This window comes from Schistocerca piceifrons, chromosome X (assembly GCF_021461385.2).
Source record: "Schistocerca piceifrons isolate TAMUIC-IGC-003096 chromosome X, iqSchPice1.1, whole genome shotgun sequence".
NCBI classification, from domain to species: domain Eukaryota; kingdom Metazoa; phylum Arthropoda; class Insecta; order Orthoptera; family Acrididae; genus Schistocerca; species Schistocerca piceifrons.
Genome location: NC_060149.1, coordinates 972,699,369 through 972,719,347, shown reverse-complemented (window position 1 = coordinate 972,719,347; position 19,979 = coordinate 972,699,369). Strand labels below are relative to the sequence as shown.

General features: G+C 39.5%; 1 pseudogene; it reads right to left on the bottom strand.

Annotated features, from left to right (window-relative positions):
• Positions 1-16,408: 16,408 nt before the first annotated feature.
• LOC124722827 overlaps positions 16,409-19,979 on the bottom strand; it is a 57,872-nt pseudogene continuing 54,301 nt past the window's right edge.

Genomic DNA, 19,979 nt, shown 5'->3' with positions numbered 1-19,979 from the left:
GCCAGACTAAGATTCACAGGAAGAATCTTAAGTGAATGTAAATTACCTCTGTGTCCTTACCCAGTAGGACTGACAGAAGAGAGAAAGAAGATCCAATGAAGTGCGGAGTGTTTTGTCACAGGATCATTTAGTCGCTGTGACATCATTACAGATATGCTCAGCAACTCCAGTGGTAGATGCTATAAGAGAGCAGTTGTGCATCACGGAAAGATTTACTACCCAAATTTCGAGAGAGTAGTTTCCGAGAAGAGTCTGACAACATAATAGTTTCTCTCATATACAATTCACGAAATGATCATGAGAAGAAAATTTGAGAAGTTCGAGATAATACAGAAGCGTACTGACAGTCACTCTTCCCAAGCACTGTTCACAAGTGGAACAAGGCAGAGGGGATCAGTTGGTGGCATGAGACGTACCCCCTGCCACACATAGTTAAGTGGTTTTTGGAGCATGATGTCGATATGGAAACTTAATTGCATGCATATACACTGCAGATTGACGACATCGCAATAGTAAATCAGAGTAGGAACTAAATAAAATGTTTCAGGCCTTAAATCAAGAAGTGGTAAAACTAAAGCTAAAAATGAATACAAAGAAGACAAAAGTTATGGCTACAGACAAGAAAGGAGGTGGAGGTAGGACTGGTACAAGAACAGGCAATGAGCAACTCAAGAAAGGAACTGAAATTCACTATCTCAGTAGCATTTTGCAAGAAAACTATCAATATTTCAAGGCATTCAAGAAAAGAAAAGCACAGGTGAAGAGTTCCTTCCAAAATAAGAAGAAGCTGCAACTGAATAAACATATCAGCTTCCACATTAAGAAAATATTTGTAAAGACCTTTGTGTGGAGTGTTCTGACACACAGATGCAAAATCTGTACATTAGAAAAGCCAAAGGAAGCTCACCTCAAACCTGCTGAAATGTGGTTCTGGAGGAGAAGTACAAGAACTAGCTGCATTGACAGAAAAATTAAAGGAAATAGGAGAGAAGAAAGAACCACTGAAATTTATGGGCCAGGGCAAAGCAAAATACACTGGACACTTAACTGGAGATGATAATCTTTTAAAACACATTTCTGAAGGCAAGATCGTAGGTAAGAAAACAAGGGGATGACTGAGAACATCCTACTTAAACAATATGATCAATGAATGGGATTTTCTTCACACATGGAGATGAAGACAACTGCTGAAGAGAGGAAGCTGTGGCTGCAGAGACAAGGTTCAACCTTTTGGAAGAGTAAGGACAAACTAATACAAAATATGAGTCTGCATGGTAGCTACATATGGAATAAATGACAACTTCTTGTGTGCAGTCATCAAGTCACTTACCCCAGTAGGTGTCTTATCTACTAAAAGTAAAGGTAACTGTTGTGCTTTCAATAGATGTGAACTGCACCCTGAAAATGGTATGTCTAGTTTGCAGTTGTACAGAAGCTTTTTATTTTGCAAAATGGTTCAAATGGCTGTAAGCAGTATGGGACTTAACGTCTGAGGTCATCAGTCCCCCAGACTTAGAACTACTTAAACCTAACTAACCTAAGGACATCCCTGCCTAAGGCAGGATTCGAACCCGCGACCGTAGCAGCAGCACGGTTCCGGACTGAAGTGTCTAGAACCGCTTGGCCACAGTGGTCAGCTTTTATTCTGCAAAGAAAATTTTGATAATAAGATGAACTGATGCTGGTACTTGCTACTGAAACCAGTAGTACTTAGACACAACAAAAGTGTGACTACAGAATTAAGAATAATTTTTCCAAACAATCGAGTATTTTTTTCAAAACAACACCACAATAGAGGAAACTTATTTTAAACTAAAGACACCAAAGAAAAAAAGAGAAACTGTAAAGATCTTGAGTCTCATAAGACTCTCTTGGGAGGAAAATATAAGATATTTAATTGGTAAACTTGCAAGGCATACCTTTTTATGTTGTATAAACTATGAAACTGTTAGCATCGTCAGCTAAAATTTACTTCTTCTGCTTAATATACCTTCCTTCACTTACAGCTGCAGTGTGGAGACAGGGGTGAGGGTGGGAGCGGGGATGGGGGCGAGGGTGAGGGCGTACTGCTTTAAAATGGTGATTCTTGTATTGATATTTTTAACAACAGATTTATATCGTTTGCTTATGAAAGTCTGCATGCGATGACAGCTGCACTAGTAATACCTTCACAGGGTCGTATTCAAGTTGCAAGGCTAGATCTATGCCAGCCATGACACGCTCCCAGCCTTTCCTCCTCGTGATCTGGTTGTAGCATTGGGACTGCAGGGTGTCTAAGCTGATGTTCAGACCATCAAGCCCTGCCCTCTGCAAGGCAACCAGCTGTCTTGTCAACATGAGGCCATCGGTTGTCATTAAGACACTTTCGAGATCTTTTATTTTCTTCAAGGCACCTGTGAAACAGCAAATTATTCTAAAGAAACTGAAACAAATAATTTGTAACATTGCTGCTGCATATAAAACAAAACTCCAGTTGATAAATTGAAAATACAAATTCCTTAAAAGTTAACTGTACATTTGCCCTAATACAAAGAGATAAGAAGGGTTAATAAACTGAATTGAAGAATGCAAGTTAAGATAGCAATGAAAAAATAATTAGAGGCATGAGATCACCTACTGCAACAGGGAAATGGGAATCAATATGAACCATTACCCAGCTACTGTCAACTGATTCCATGTCTCCATGCACACTGTATAAACCACTGTGGGTTCTACGACAAAGTAAATTGTTGTACCACACTTTATGGTTTTTCCCCATTCAATGCTCATGTGGATTGTGGGAAGAATGATTCTTTAAATGGTTCTGTGCATCCTGTAATTAATCTTGCCTTCATGGTCCCTATAGGAGTGATACATATGCGGTTATTGTATAATCCCTAAATACCTCACTTAATACAGGTTCCTGAAATTTCATAAGTTGGGTTTTGTCATACATTTGGCGTCTATCTTCACTTGTCTGGCATTTCCAATTTTTAGTAGCTTCTTGATGCTCTCCCATGCATCAAATAAATCTATGATCAATCATGCTACACTATTTTGTATACATTCAATGTCTGCCATTAGCCTTATTTGTTATGGGTCATACTTAAGCAATATTCTAGAATGGGCCACACAAGTATTTTGTAAGTAATGTCCTCTATAGACTGATTACATTTTCCAGTATCGTACCAATGAATTGAAGTCTGTATTCTGCTTTGCCTACAAGTGAGTCTATGTCACCATTTCATTTCATCCAGATATTTGTATGAGTTGACCAATTAAAACTGTGATTATTTGATAATGTAGTCATACAATACTGTCTTTTATTTGTTTTGTGATGTGCTCCAATTTACATTTCTGAAAACTTAAACTCAGTTGCCTATCTTTGCACCAATTTGAAATGTTATGATCTGACTCAAATTTGTGCAGATTTTTTTCACGCAATAATTCATTATAGACAACTCTATCATCCAGGAAAAGTATGAGGCTCCTTATAATATCGTCTTCCAGAACATTAAGGTACAACATTAATGTAATGGTATAAATTACTATAACTGTATAAATAAGTTTATAAGTGTGTAAAATACATTGAACTATTTGTTACAACAAAACATTGTACTGGTATACTCAGCAAGATGTTAAATCAGCAGATAGATACATTTTATGTTCAACATTTTGTGTACAGCATATATGTTGGAAAGGATTTATACCCAAATTAAATAAATCTGAAGAAATGGTAGGGTGTCTCTGGAAAAAAAATCCATAAAAACTCATACAGTCCAATTTGCTATTATGTCACTGTTACTGAAATATAATACAAAGTAACTGAATTCGATGAACATTCTCAGAGTGCAATATGCCTCAGAGTGAAATGCACAGTAATGTCAACATTATTTTTCATGGCTATGTTTGTGAAAATGGATGAAAGCAAACCACACATTTTGTTCTCAATCTGCGGAAGCATTATGCACTGTGAAACACTGTACTGCTGTTCTACATAAAAGCTGTCTCATTGCCAACATCTTTCCCCTGCTGGCTGTTCTACACTTCTCATCACTGATTCAACATGTTGTAAGATATTTTATGCTGTATGACACCACAGTCCAATCTGGTTAGGATAGCATAAAAATAATATATGAATTTCAGTATTGAAACTGGAACAGCAGAACAGCTCTCATCACACTGGATATCAAATCGAGGTTGGATTACAGCCATGGGTACATCATTTCATGCTACTCAACTGTATGTCATATGTCAGAGTTCATCAACTGTAGTGGCTGGCGACTGGTGGCATAGCCATCTCTTGGCATCCAGTGAACAGACGTTCTACACAGGTGACAGATTTGAAGAAAATGCTGGATACGGCAACAGTGGAACACTCTCTGTATCGAGGTAGCTCAGTACAGCTCAGGTGATGTGTAGTCTTGCATTATCTTGTTAAAAGATAACATCACGGAGCCCTTGAGAATAGGGCACAGCGATAGGCCTTAACAAAACACAAATGCAATGGCTGCTGTCCAAATTACTGGCTATGTGAACCAGAGGTTGTGACATGTATCCAGTTGCACCCCATACCATCACATCACATGCTGGACCCGCATGTGAATGACAGGTACAATCTGGCCAGGTCTGTTGGCATCAGAGCCTCCACACACAAGTACATCAATTGTGACGATGTTGCAGAACCGAGACTCATCTGATATGATGACACAGTGCCATTCCTGTGTCTGGCATTGTTGTCAGTTGCACCGCTGTCAGTTCACCTCTCTCTAGAGCTGCATTAAGGGCTTGACAGTCTGTGCTGCTCCAGATGCCATCACATTGTCTGTGTGGATACTTGTCTCACTGTATACAAGCCCACTTCCTGACTAAATGTACACAACTTCACTGCAGGATCACGTACGCATGAGTGAACACTTGTCTGCCCTCTCAGGTGCTAGTTGGGTGGCACTACTGAGGCCCTGCATGGCATTTAGCATGGCCGTCCTGAACCTACCAATTCTATGTTCGCACAAAATGAGATTCTGAGCAATGCAAGCAGCAATATAGTGAAACAATAAACCAGAGTCTCAGCAGACCATGAGCCTGCCACTGCCAAATCTGGAATGCTGATAAACATTTCTCCTTCTTCCATTATGCTTAACACGGACTTCGTGTAAAGAACCAACACTGAAATAGAATTTCTGAATGAGAAACCTGCTCCATAAGCTTTTTCTTGCATACAGAATATGCATGGGAGTGCTGAAAAGTAATGCCTCTGAATTTTTTATTCTGTTCTCAATATCGGTCGAGGTATGACACGTCACGCATATTACTTGGTCAACTTTCCCACTTCACTGACTCGTGGCACACCCCCCTCCCGCAAACAGATGGAGTCGCAATAGGCAGCCCATTCTGACCAGAGATTGTGAATATGTTTACGGTGCACTTCGAGGAAGAGGCGCTGATGTCATCCAAATGGAAATCCATCTTCTTCTTCTTCTTCTTCTTCTTCTTCTTCTGTTATGTGGATAACACACTTGTCATTTGGCCTCATGGAAGAGACAAACTTCTTGACTTCTTTGTACATCTGAACTCCACACGCCACAAAATCAAATTCACTATGGAGACCAAAGAAGAAGGAAGACTACCATTCCTGGACTTCATAATCAAGAGAATAACGGACAGCACCCTGTGCCACAGCGTGTATCTGACTCTATAAAACACATAAACTCAGTTCTCCCTATGGCACTGTGAATAATTTCAATAACAAAAAGTGAGATGAATGTTGCAGCGTACATTTAATTTCAACTTTGGCTTTGCATTCGAGATCAGTCTTACCTGAGAGTGCAACATTACATCTTTGGTTAATTTAATTATATGTTCATTAGATTTTGGTTATAAGGCACGTTTTGCTGCCTAATGTTTCATCTCCAAATGCTGGAAACAATCCATGGAGGAAGAGGAGTATGTAAGACATTGGTGGACCAGGTTGGAAGAATCTGTGAATTTCAATACTCTGTAGAAGAGCTCAATCATTTGAAAATAACTTTCAGACCTTGTGGCTATTCTAACAGATATACATAGGGCACTACATTCTAAAATATTTGCATCTTTCACTGAAAAACAAGCAACTAGAGGAAAAGTTCTCTTGCCATTTGTAAAAACAGTCGCAGATCGCGACCTCCGAGTGCTATGAAGAGAAGGTATTGACGCAGTGCTTAAACCAAACTGAAGACCACAACAGCAGCCATACTCAAGCAAATTGTTATGCAGTAGTTTCAGTGAATTTGACAATGATGTGGCTGCTTTCATGGTGGCCCAGTCATATTGTGGGGTAGGGAATGTCAGTGACAGGGCTGGAATTGTAGGTGACAGATGGATTTTTGGCAAAGCCTTGTATCAATACCTCCTTAATTATTGAGTTGAAAAACTGTAGAAAACATTCATACAGTAAAATCACAGAAAAAAATTTCCTATTTCTGCAGGTATTGTGCCTTCTGTTTCTTTTTCATTACAAAAACATATTGATTCAAGTTTATAAAGTCACAACTATGTCACTGTGATTCGTGTAACACACATTCTGGAACATGTTCCAGGAATGTCATGAAACAGACAGCTTTAAATACTTACTCTAGCTCATCTTTCAAGACTTGCATGCCAACAAAAACACCATCTATCCAATCTGTTTCTATTTCACTTTCATGTAAAGATTTCTCCACAAAGGATATCATCTGCCATGATTTCTCCACAAAGGATATCATCTGCCATGTAGGCAGTGCAAGAGGAATTCCACACTCACATTTGGGTAATCAAGTGGATTCTGTGTCTTGTCAGAACCAAGCACAACCAACCCAATTTCATCTTTACCACTGGTAAATATCTGGAAACATATTAAATGGTAAAAATAAGTTTTGTTTATAACAAGTTGTATACCAATAAAAACATCACACACAGATACTCTTTATAAAATTATTTAATTGGATAGATAAAAAATCTACTCACCAAGCAGTGGCAGAACACACACATAAAAGACTGTTGTGATAGGCAAGCGTTTGGAGCCAGTGACTCCTTCTTCAGGGTGAAGGGTTGCAGGGGAAGCAAGAAGGGTGAAGGAAAAGGACTGGAGAGGTCTAAGAAAAGGGGTAGATTTTGGGAAATTTACCCAGAACCGTGGGTCATGGGTGACTTACCGTACAGGATGATAAGGAAAGACTAATTGTTGGGGACTGCATTGGGCAAGATTCAGAAACCTGAGAGCTTAAAGGTGGAAGACAGGGTAATATGCAAGACAGATATTACTACTAAAACTGTACATGAGTTAATAAGAGTGAGAAGCTAAGTGTATTGTATGCAACAGCTGTGGGAGGGGGCAGTGAAAATAGACGGGAAAGGCAATGAAAGATGTATAAAGCTAAAACGAAGTGAAGCAAAGAGTAATTACAGTGAAGAAATGCTGAGACAGGAGAAATTAACGTAAATTAAGGCGAGGTGGGTGGTGAGAACCAAGGACACGTTGTAGTGCTAGTTCCCACCTGCGGAGTTCTGAGAAACTGGTGTCTGGCGGAAGAATCCAGGTGGCATGTGTGGTGAAACAAGTGCCGAGGTCATGTATGCCATGTTGTAGAGCAAATAACAGAAAAGAAGACAAAAAAGCTCTACAAACTCTTTATCAAATCTCAGTCAAAACGGGACTACAAATCTCACATGAAAAAAACTTGTACATTGACACAATGTAAAGAGACAGACACCCACTGGTAACAAAGTATGGAAAGATATCACATGAAGGAAGTTTCCAGTGCCTGGAAGAGATTACACAGAAAATGGGACTGAACTCAACATCCAATGAAAAAAGAATCACAAAACTACATAAGGTATTCAGACTTATATCGAACAATTATAACAAAAGAAGTTTTTCCATCAATGCCAAATTAAGACACTGTAGTACAGTAGTTACCACAGGCCTTGTACACCTCAGAACAACAGCAATGAAGGGAAGAACAAAAATCAAAGAGATGGAAAAACAGAAGGAAAGATCTACAGGCCAGTTCAGAGAGAGGGGATCTGGATAAACCTATTGACAAAAGAACTGTACAAATACAAACAGAGGATTAAAAACAACACCAGGTAAAGTAGGACAAGGTTCTAGAGACACATACAAATTATGCACAAAAACAGACTTACCAAGACTATTTTTTATATCGTTATGACTAATAAAGGGAAAACCAACTGGGTATAGGAAACCATGGAGGACCTCAAGAAACTAAACATCTCCACAGAAGACATCACAGACAGGAAAAAATACAGAGTAAAAAACTGGAAAACAGAAATTTCAGCAGATACTGAAAGAGAAGAAAATGGAGAAGAACGGTACAGAAGAGAGGAAGAAGAATCACAATGAATATATGCGAAGTTTTTGAAAGACAAACGAAAGAGACAGAAAAAAAGCCTTCAAAATTGATGGTGCTTTACTGCTCTCCTTAAGGGGGTATTAACTAACAATAATTCAATATAATAATAATAATAATAACAATAACAATAACAATGACAATAATGACACTGTCTCTGTCTCAAGAAACTGATCTTCGAAGATCAGCTGAAGTTATCTCCCATGTCTTACTCTGCCTCTGTCCATGTGAATAACAGTAAAATTTAGGCTTATTTGGGAAAACAGCATCAAAGAAATTGTTTATTACAAATGGAACAACAGTATTATAGATTACACATGACAAAGATTTATTGTCACAAATTGATGTTATCACCACTCTTGATAAATCCTGTTAATACAGTACAATAAAAAATACTAACACCCGATAAATCTCTGTACACACGCCACATTACCACAAGTGAAAACTACATGGAGTGGAAACAGAGGGAGATACTACAACGCAAAATTGTTTCCATCTTATGACCTTTTTGTTGTTGCTGTGGTAGTCTGAAGATTGGTTTGCTGCAGCTCTCAATACTAATCTATCCTGTGCAAGCCTCATCACCTCCACCTCCACATATCTATTACAACACCCACCCATTTAAACCTGCTAGTTGTCGTGAAGTCTTGATCTATTTCTACAGTTTTTATACCCCTTCCCTTCCAACACACACATACACACACACACACACACACACACACACACACACACACTAGCCACCAAGGAAGAGCCTACAGCTTTGATTCAACCCCCCCCCCCCCCAGTCATACCCTCATACCTCCCTAACTATGCTTTGTTCATTACTCCATCTTCCACAATCGCAACGAATTCCTCCATCATCCATGATCATCCATGAGATATATACATCCTAAACACCAATCCTGTAAAACTGTTGTCAACCTTTCTGCCACAACTCTTAGCCCAGCAGAAGTCTTGGTACTTTCTAAAGGCCTCACCTTTAGCCCAAAACCTAAATTCAAGTGTGCTGGACTTGTAAAGGACCTTCTTTCCTTACCTAATCTCTGCAGTGGAAATTTCTTCAATGTGCGTTAGGGAGGTATGAGGGTATGACTGGAAAGGGGGGGGGGGGGGTGTTGAATCAAAGCTGTAGGCTCTTCCTTGGTGGCTAATGTGTGTGTGTTGGAAGGGAAGGGGTATAAAAACTGTAGAAATAGATCAAGACTATGCTCCAGACTGAACGCTGAAAGGCATAATCAGTCTTAAATGATGATGATGATGCATCCCACTAATAACAGCCAACAAAAACCTCACATAGAACCTTGCTTGAAACAGTTCCAGCCTCCCTCCCACCCTGAACCTCCCCTTCCAGCCAGTCATCTCTTGGTTATCTTTCAGGAATTCGTCACTTCTAACCCGGCCTTACTTTCCTTTCATAAATCCTCCCTAATGAGACCAACATCACTCCTATGTAACACACAGCTACCCATATCCTGTAAATTAATCCGTGCCTTATCATCTTTCCCACAGATAAAAGCTTCATCACAGTGTTCATGAATCATAGTGACTATGTGGCTGAGAGTCTTCACCAACTTTCTAACACCTCTGCATACAAACCTTACAATCATGATCACATCCTAGAATTCCAAGACTCCAGCAGCTCTCCAAGACCTTAAGTCCATCCCATAACCTGACTCCTGGATCAATCTCCCTCCTCACACCACTCCTTCCTTTTTACCTATTCACCAAACTACACAAACCCAACTACACAGGTCTCTCCACTTGTCCAACTGTGGCTGGGTACAATCCTCCCACTGAACATCACATGCAAACCATTGTCTGTAACCTCCCATCCTACAGTGAAGACAATGCTCACTTCCTTCACCGCCTTTCTGCAGTTCCTGTTTTGCTACCACATGACTCCTTGCTGGTTACTATGGATGCAACATCCCCCATGCCCATGGCCTCACTTTCCAAACATCCTCCTGATACCAAACCCATCACCTCTTTCCTAATCCCCTTACCCAATCACACCCTGACCCACAATTATTTCACTTTTGAAGACCAAGTCACAGGGTGAAATGCCTAAAGCTCGCACCACAAGTATGAAGTGCTATTGATTTGCGGCTTTGACAGAATGGATTGGTAGTCAGGGACTCATTATTGTTACCCAATCATCAGATTGTAAAAATCCTTTCTTGTGCAGATGTACACTTTTTAAATGAAACTGTGCTTACTGACATTAACAAACTAAAAATATGGTAAATCAGAATGTCAGTGGGGTTTGTTGCAGGATTCTAGTACAAGTTGTCAATGAGATACAGTATTTTTAAAAGTTTCCACACCAATACTAGTTTGTGCCACTCAATCTGGGTAGTTACTAGGTATGATGTTGTTTGCTTACAGTGTGTTTGTGTGAGTGGGTAGTTGCTAGGTATGATGTTGTTTGCTTACAGTGTGTTTGTGTGTGTGGGTAGTTGCTAGGTATGATGTTGTTTCCTTGCAGTGTGATTGTGTGTGTGTTCCTCGAGTTCATTGTGACTTGCAAGTCAGTAAGTGTGTGACAGTCCAATCAGAAGGTCGTGAGAGGACGATGGGATTTACCAACGCAGAAAAAGGTGACATGCTCATGGTGTATGGAGAGTGTACGAAGAATGCAGTTCATTCTTGTACAGTATATGCGGCAATAAATACCAATAAATGTCAAGCATCTCGGCAATCATTTATCAACCTCTTCAACCAGTTATATGGAAGTCATAGCCTAAATCTTAGCAACATAACAGATGAAACAAGTAGTTGATCCACATGTTACCTCTTGCACAATCGCATGTGGAAATGGCATTAATCGGGCAAGTGTCCTATGCATTCTCCATTGACATAGGTTTATCCCTTTCTATAAAGAGCTGCATGGAATTGATCAAGAGAATTGTGTTAACTTCCATACATGGGCATTAAGACAGGATACTCCAGATGTATCATGTATCTTGTTTAGTGGTGAAGGAAATTTTAACAATCGTGGCCTGGTAAAGTGCTGAAATAAGCACAATTGGTCTGTTAACAATTCTCTTTGGCTGTGGCAGGTGGAATGTCAGCATCCTTGGAGTGTAAACGTGTGGTGTGGGGCAGTGAACCATCAGCTCATAGGCCCATTTTTCTTAGAAAGAACACTGAATGTGCACAAGTATCACAGCCTCCTAACAAATCATCTTCCACGGATGCTAGAAGAGATTCCTCTGCAGACTAGGAGCAACTTGTGGTACCAATACGATGGCTGTACAACCCACAGTGCACTGAGTACAACATGGCTTCACAAACTGTTTACAAATCATTAGGTTGGATGCAGAGGACCTGTATCTCGGTTGACCCATTCGCCAAATTTCATGCCTGCAGACTTTTTTTCTATGGGGAAAGCTGAAATACTGTCTACAAAGGCATACCAACTACATCTGATGATATGCAATGATGTATTACTGCAGCCTGTCGGATTGTCCCTGCTGAAATACTGGTATGTGTGCAGCATTCTTTCCATACCAGAATGGGAGCATATACTGTTGCTGCCAGTGGTCATTTTGAACACAGCCTGTGATGGTCAATTGTCTCATTACTGGTCACAATCCACATAACTAGTGTTGTCTGATTCAGAGCAATTGAGACATTTTCATGATCTGGACTCATGGTATAGACTTTGGTGTGTGCTACCTCAGCTAATGTACAAGTGTTGGCGTGGGAACTTTTCAAAATATGATATCTCGTGAATGGCTCACACTAGACTCCTGCAACAAACACCCCTGATAGACTAATTTACCCTACTTTTAGTTAATACCAATAGGCATAGTTTCATTTAAAAAAGTGTATGTTTGCACAAAAAATGCACTTTCTAATATCACTACAATCTGTTGGTTGGTTACTAGCATAAGCCCCCAACTACCAATCCATCGTGTGAAAACCACACATCAATAGCACTTTCCATTTCTGCAATGTTTGTGGTGCAGGTTTTAAGCGATTATCCCTGTACAAACAAATCTGTAGTACTGCAATGGGTACTTGCATGGTGCCATCCTATACCAACTTTTTTATCGGCCATCAGAAGTCCTTCCTATCCAGTCAACACCTAAAACCCCTTGTCTGATTCAGAGCAATTGAGACATTTTCATGATCTGGACTCATGGTATAGACTGCTTCTTCCATAACCTAAAAACCTACTCCCAAATCATCTTAACCCGATTATTCTCAACTCAATGCGCCATATCACTAGACGTCGATATCCATAAACACATGTCAAGTGGACCAACCACCAACAGTACCTCCCTCCACTTTGACAGCTGTCACCCATTCCATGTCAAAAAGTCTCTTCCATACAGCCTTGTCGCACGTGGACTCACTATCCCCAGTGGAAAGCAGGAGTTGTCTAAATATGGCAATAGCACTACCAGAGCCACAGTATCCTATCCGTCTCATTCATAAATAGATCTCCCGTGCCATCTCCTCATCTCACACCTGTAACCCTGTTAACCAGACAATGGTCAGCACTCATCTAATCACCCAGGCCTTGAAAAGCTCAACCACATTCTTCACTGGGGCTTTGACTATCTCAGATGGGGTATACTGTACTCAAGATACTACCCACTTCCTGCAAAGTAGTGTTCCACTGCCTGCACAATCTAGAGAACATCCTTGTCCGCCCCTAATCCTGTGAGTGACCCAGGTGCAAGAGCTGTCCCACAAATCCACCCACCACCTCCTACAGCAGTCCAGTTGCAGGCATCTCCCACCATATAAAAGGCACGATCATGTGCAAAAGCAACCTGTTAAAAATCAGCTATGCTGCAATTACCATACAATTTTCCATGTAGGGATGACAAGTAACCAACTGTTCACTCACAGTAATGTCTAGCACCAAACTGTGGCAAACCACAGACTTGACATTCCAGTTGCCAAGAGGCTGTACACCACTTCAACAACTGCTTCACTAGACATACCATTTGGATATTCCCTTCCAGTGCAAGTTTCTCTGAACTACACAGGTGGAAATTGTCTATCCAGCACATCTAGTGCCATCCACCTGACCTAAACCTCTGCTAATTTGTTTCCCACTGTATCACTTTACCTTTTCTCTTCTGTACACACCAATCTTTTCCCATTCAGACCATGTACTGTCTTCTCCAATCACTCTGCCCCCCCCCCCCCCCCCTGCAGCTAGTGCGGGTGTGTACATTTGGGTGTTTGTGTGGTTTCCAAACTAAACCATGTGCATTTTAGATATGTTAGATCCATATACTTTACCTGAAACTAATTCTCTGAGGTACTGAGACTACTGCTTCCTGGCTCGGGGTTTCTATTTTCAGCTAACACAGAAGTATTGTCTACAAACAAAAGTGTGTGGGACAGAATATTTACCAGTGAATCATTCACACTGGACACCAAAAAGACTGTTGTGTGGCATGTAGACAACCCCCGAGATGGTGCACCAAGGCAGTGTGACTGCAGGAGCAGCCAGCAAAAACTCTACACAAAAGATGGTCCAGCACTTCTCAGAGATTACAGTCAAAAATTATCAGGCAAGGTGTCCATATTATGCAAATTAACGTAGGATTAACAAGTGACAAATGCAGTTACCAAAGCAAATTAGATGATGAGCATGCCATCAGTATTATAGCTCTATAGGAAATGCATTTAGGTGATAATTCAGCAGCTACATGCAAGATTATGCAATATAAAGCAATATCAATACTCCTCTCAATTGTTAGGTGCATCCACAATAAATGAAAAAAGAAACAGCTCTTGGATTATGCTGGCTTAAGCTGTCAGAAAATTAGTGATGTTGAAGTAATTAGGATAAAACTCAAAGGCCTGGTTATTACATCAGTCCACAAATCACCTAACGGAAAGTGTCTGACACTAGTCTTACACACAGCAACTAGACAGCACGTATATGTTTAAGATTTTAATTCCAAAACACAACCCGGAGATACATAAATAGAGACAAAAATAGAGAACCATTGTTCGAATGGATCAACACACAAGAAATTATCTAAGTTTGATGCCAAGGAATTTAAAACGTTTTGGGCAGGCAGATGGAAACTGATACAAAACCTGACCCATCCATCTTTTCCACTGATGAGAACAAATTACCACTGAATCACTCAATAGTAGTACTGAAACATTTTTCAAGGAGTGTACATTGGCTCACAAAAGTTATCATTGGTGCTGAAATATCAGTTACAAAATACATTGATAAACCCACATGGAAATTTGAAAAAACTAACTCGATACAATACACCCAGGAAGTGGAGAGCAACCCGCACTGGACACCTCAAAAGGCAGAACATTGGGAATTATTGTAGATGTAGCTAAATGGAATATCTGAAGGGAAGTAACAAAATAATGTGTACTAGGATGGGACAAACCTGCCCAAGTCCTCTACAAAGGATACCAAGGGTCTAAATAATGTTTTGATAACATTTTGTATTTAAAAATATTTGTGTGTATAAATTGTTCATGTTGATGTAAATTTGACAATTTAAGAAATGGTCATGCTTAGGAACAATGTAAGAAATAGGTGTTATGTAAAAGCCAGTGTGCTTTTGTTTGAAACGAAAATGGTTGTGGGGAGTGGAAAAGGTGCGAAAGGCGAATTGGCATGCTACCTTGAGCAAGTGCGGGAAGTAAGTCACACAGTTTGTAGGCAGCAGTGATTGATGTAACTCCTTTGTGGAGCAGAAGCTTTGCCTGCAAATTTCCATAAAAATGCCTCGGTTGAAGACTACAAACAGCTTACAGCATAGCTGCGAGTTGTTGAGCTACTGTATGTAAAACTGAATGAAGCCAAGAAGAGAAATTGAGCCCATACAGCAAGAAACTTGCAGGCCGTAGTGTGGGTAGTGTAGCCGTCATAGCTGTCCGCCACACCCAAGCCTACAGCCACCAGATAAGATTTTTTCTATTTTTACCTTTGTACAGCATGAACCATTACTTTAAACTGTGTTTTAATAATCATTCTTGAACTTTACTGAAACTGGCTCACCCTGTTATTTCATCCTAATCATACATCTGTATAGGGTTCCTTCCTGGTGTTTGATTAATCCGAGTGTCCTGTTTTACAGACTTTTGAAGTGCCAAGTTAATATAAAGAGACAGCATTTAAATTGCTTTAGTGTAAATATTAAAAATTTTTTCTTAAGTATTGCAAAGTGTTATAGTTTGCTTACATAAAATTCAATCAGAGTGAAGCCAAGATACTAGAACCTGTTAGATGGCTAAACAGAATTAGTTCAAAGAATAACAGCTTTTGAAAGTAAATTCCACCAAGAAAGAGGTTTTCTTTGAGTGAAATGTTCAGTTAAAAAGTGTGTGCTTTAGTGTCTAAGTATTTAAGTTTCTTGATTATGGAAAGTGCTTTTCTAAAGGTTGTCCCCCCCACCCCGGCTAATTTTTTTTACCTTCCTTGAAGTTATCTACTGGGCTTTTTCTTTTTTAAAAACATAATGTATAAAGATGTAGCCCAAAATTGTTTATGTGGTGTAATTTATTTGAAGAGCCAAACTAAACAGTAGCAAGAAAGTAGGCAAAATTCAAATTTCTGCTTCTCCAGTACTTCACTATTTCATTGCCAGGATAGGTTGGTGACCATTAAGTACATGTTTTAAACCACTAAATGAACTTGGAAATGAGTTGTCCTAGCTTCAGTATATATTCAGTATATATTCATACTGTGTTTCTATCTAGCCACTGGGTAAGATCTTAGGAAAAGGAGTGAATAGTCCAATTTACTTATCCATTAGACGCAACACACGGTAAATCCTGTAAGAAGGATAACTCTATTGATTATCTTTTCCTATAAACAGGACTATCCTTCCATAGTGTATTTTATTTGCAAACTAAACTAAATTTTAGTAAGAGGGTTATATGTGTCAACATAGAGACAGGGTTTCTGTTATTTACGTAAAAACACCTGTGACAATTTTATACAAACGTCCACTAAGACTTTGCTTGTCAATCAGTACTGTTAAGAAATACTGACTAGCTTTCTTTTCAAGAATCTCAAGTTTAAGTTATACATATTGTTATCCTCCAACAAGAATCATTGGCCGATTCTTCATCTTTGACAGGTTCCTCATGCCTGCAATGCAAAACATTATCTTTTGTATTAACATATGAAATCCAAGTTTTTAAATTTAATAAATGCTTATACAAACATAAATGATTAATGGAAAATCTCATATGAGATGTGAAACAAATACTAACAAAGAGATAGAGGGGCTGGCCAGTACTTACATCAGCTCAGTACAGCCGATAGATACACATAAAACAGAACTGAAAATTTACATTCCTAGCTTTCGGAACTTTGTTCCTTCATCAGGGAGGAGAGAGGGGAAAAAAGGGAAGAAGGGAAAGTGGATTCAGTTACTCACAACCCAGGTTATGAAGCAACAGGGAAAGGGCGAAAGAACAGACTCGCGAAATAACAGACCAATTCCCGTAACATCAGTTTGCTGCAGAATTCATGAACGTATTCTGGGTTTGAATCTAATCAGTTTCATAGAGACCAATAAGTTTATGTCCACAAATCAGTACAAAGCATCGCTCATGGGCAACTCAGCATGCCCTTTTGTCATACGACGTCTGTTCAAAAAATTCCAGAACTTAGTCCACAAAATTTTCTATGCTTATCTTTTAGTTACTATGGATTGTCTCCTTCGAAATACTCTCCTCCACAATTGATACACTGTTCCCAATATCATTTCCACTTCCAGGAGCAGTCTTGACACACCTCCTGCTGGGTTGCATAAACTGCCGTCTGCGAATTTTCTTTTATCTCATCTACCATTGCAAAACTTCATCCTTTTCAACTTTGGAAATAAAAAGAAGTCTGCAGGGGTCATACTATTCCCGCAAGGAACATCTCATTCTCATTTGTGAGATCCAAAAAGTTTTTTTGGTCTTGACTCATGAGCCGTGGAATGAACTTGGCGGCAACACAATGCATTCCAAGATGCTGTGTCATTTCATAACATGATCCAATTGAAATGTTATATTCTTCTACAATCTCTCGGACAGTGAATCTTCGACTGGCACACACAATTTCGTTGACGTTCCTGACACAAGCGTCATCAGGGGACATCTAAGAGCGTCCTGAACAAGGATCATTTTTGACTTTTGTAAAGCCATTTTAAAAACGTGTGAATAATACGTAACACCAAGTATGGCTTAAGCACTCATCGCTATAGGCTCCCTGCATCATTTGGTGTGTCTCTGTAAAGGTTTTCTTGAGATTCACGCAAAATTTAACGCAATTGCATTGCTCCTCTAACTTTGCCATCACAAAATTCACAAACCCAGATTCCATATTTCTTGATTTCTGAGAAGCATTTGACATAGTGCCTCACTGCAGACTCTTAAGAAAGGTACAAGCACATGGAATAGGTTCCCAGACATGTGAGTGGCTCAAAGACTTCTGAAGTAATAGAACCCACTACATTATCCTGACGGTGAGTGTCCATCAGTGACTAGGGTATCATTAGGATCGTTCCAGGGATGTGTGATAGGAGCGCTATTACTCATATTTTCTATGTGCATAACTGATCTGATGGACAAAGTGGACAGTAATCTGTGGTTGTTTGCTGTTGATGTTGTGGTGTATGGAAGGTGTCATCGTTGAGTGATTTAGGAGGATAAAAGATGACTTGGACAAAGTTCCCAGTTGGTGCGATAAATGACAGCTAACCCTAAATGTAGAAAAATATAAGTTACTGCAGATGAGTTGGAAAAACAAATCCATAATGCCAGAATCCAGCATTAGTAGTGTCATGAATGAAGAAGTCACATTGTTTCAATATCTGGACATAACGTTGCAATGTGATATGAAATGGAACAAACTTGTGAGGGTCATGGTAGGGAAGGCGAATAATCATCTTTCGTTTGTTGGGTGGATTTTACTGCAGTGTGGCTCAGCTGTGATGGACATCACATATAGGATGCTAGTGTGATCTCTTCTTGAGTACAGTTTGAGTGTCTGGGATCCGCAAGGGGTCGAATTAAAGCAGACATTGAGGTAATTCAGAGGCAGGATACTAGATTTGTTAACAGTAGGTTGAAACAACAACATACAAGTATTATGGAGATGTTTCTGGAACTCAAATGGGAATCCCTGGAGGGATTTTGAGGAACACTGTGCTGACTGCAGAACAATTCTGCTTGCACCAACATACATTATGCATAAGGACCACGAAGATAAGAGACAACAAATTAGGACTCATAGAGAGGCATATAGACATTCACTTTTTCCTCACTCGATTGGCAGATGGAACGGGAAAGGAACTGACTACAGTCGAATTAAAATTACTTGATAGTTGGCACTTCAAACGCCACTAAGAGTAGTCAGCGTCACACTTGAACTGTCTGCTGTTGCCAAACTCCACCAAAATTGGCCAGTCACTTCCAATTCCTGGTTCAGCATTCTTTCTTGATGTATTTGTATCCCAAATTATGAGCACGACACTTTTATTATGTATTTCATGACACGCGATAACTACACCAAAAACAACACACATTAACAATGCTAATGAAAGACACACATTTCATTCGTAGCACTAACCAAACACTACCGAATAACTCAGCACAAGGTGTAATTCAGTATCATAGATATAGTTATCATATTCACAGAGATCATCTTACATTAGATAAGCTTTTCACTACACTGCGTGAAACTGAAATTTTTAAGGTTGCAATGCATAGTTGCAACTAGGGTCACTACATTCACATATATAAATACTTCATGCAGTGCTGTGGCATAGCACAATGGTTGGCAGATTAATCTAATGTGTAGCATGTCATAGGTTTGAATCTCATCAATGTAGCAAAATTTTTATTTCTAAATCTAACCAAAAGAGTGTGATTATTATTTTCATTCAATTAATTGGTTTCAATGTATTATTTTTATTTTTAATACTTTGCTGCATCATTTTTCATCATTCTTTTGACTGTTCTATTTGGTCTTATTTTCCTTCCTGTCATTATTTCTTCATTTAGAATCGGCCTCAGTCATCTATAATCCACGAACAAGTGCCCACACGGGCTGTTCACTGGTTTCTAACATGTCAGCATGTGCAGCTAGTGTAAGGATAGTTACAGGTAACAAATGACATGGAGAAATTTCAATTTGCTTTCAGCACTGAAATTGAGTTTTTGTTGTCTTGAGTTTATCCTTAAGGGTTAGCTTTAATCACCATGAACAAAGCGATCATGATATTACTACTGCTGCAGACTGTTGACCACAATTTTCTCGGCTGGGTTAGGACACAAGTTTACAGTCAGGGATACAAAACGGGTCGTCTGCCCCAGTTCAGTCACTGGTCACTTTAAATCAATAGTCGACAGAGTATCCAACATTTCTGACATACCTTGCACCAGCCACTAGAAAAATTGCTCTGTGTTAAACATTTAACATAATTTGTGAAGTGAGCCGCTTGTTTGTTGTCACCTGTAAGCAAACGGTAGCTGGTAGCCAATGTGGTAACATTGTTGCAGCAAGTGATTGATGTCAACTATCAAGTAATTTTATTCAGACTATTGTTGTAGACAGGGTACCTTCTGCCATGCACCATATGGTGGCTAGTGGAGTATGTATGTAGATGT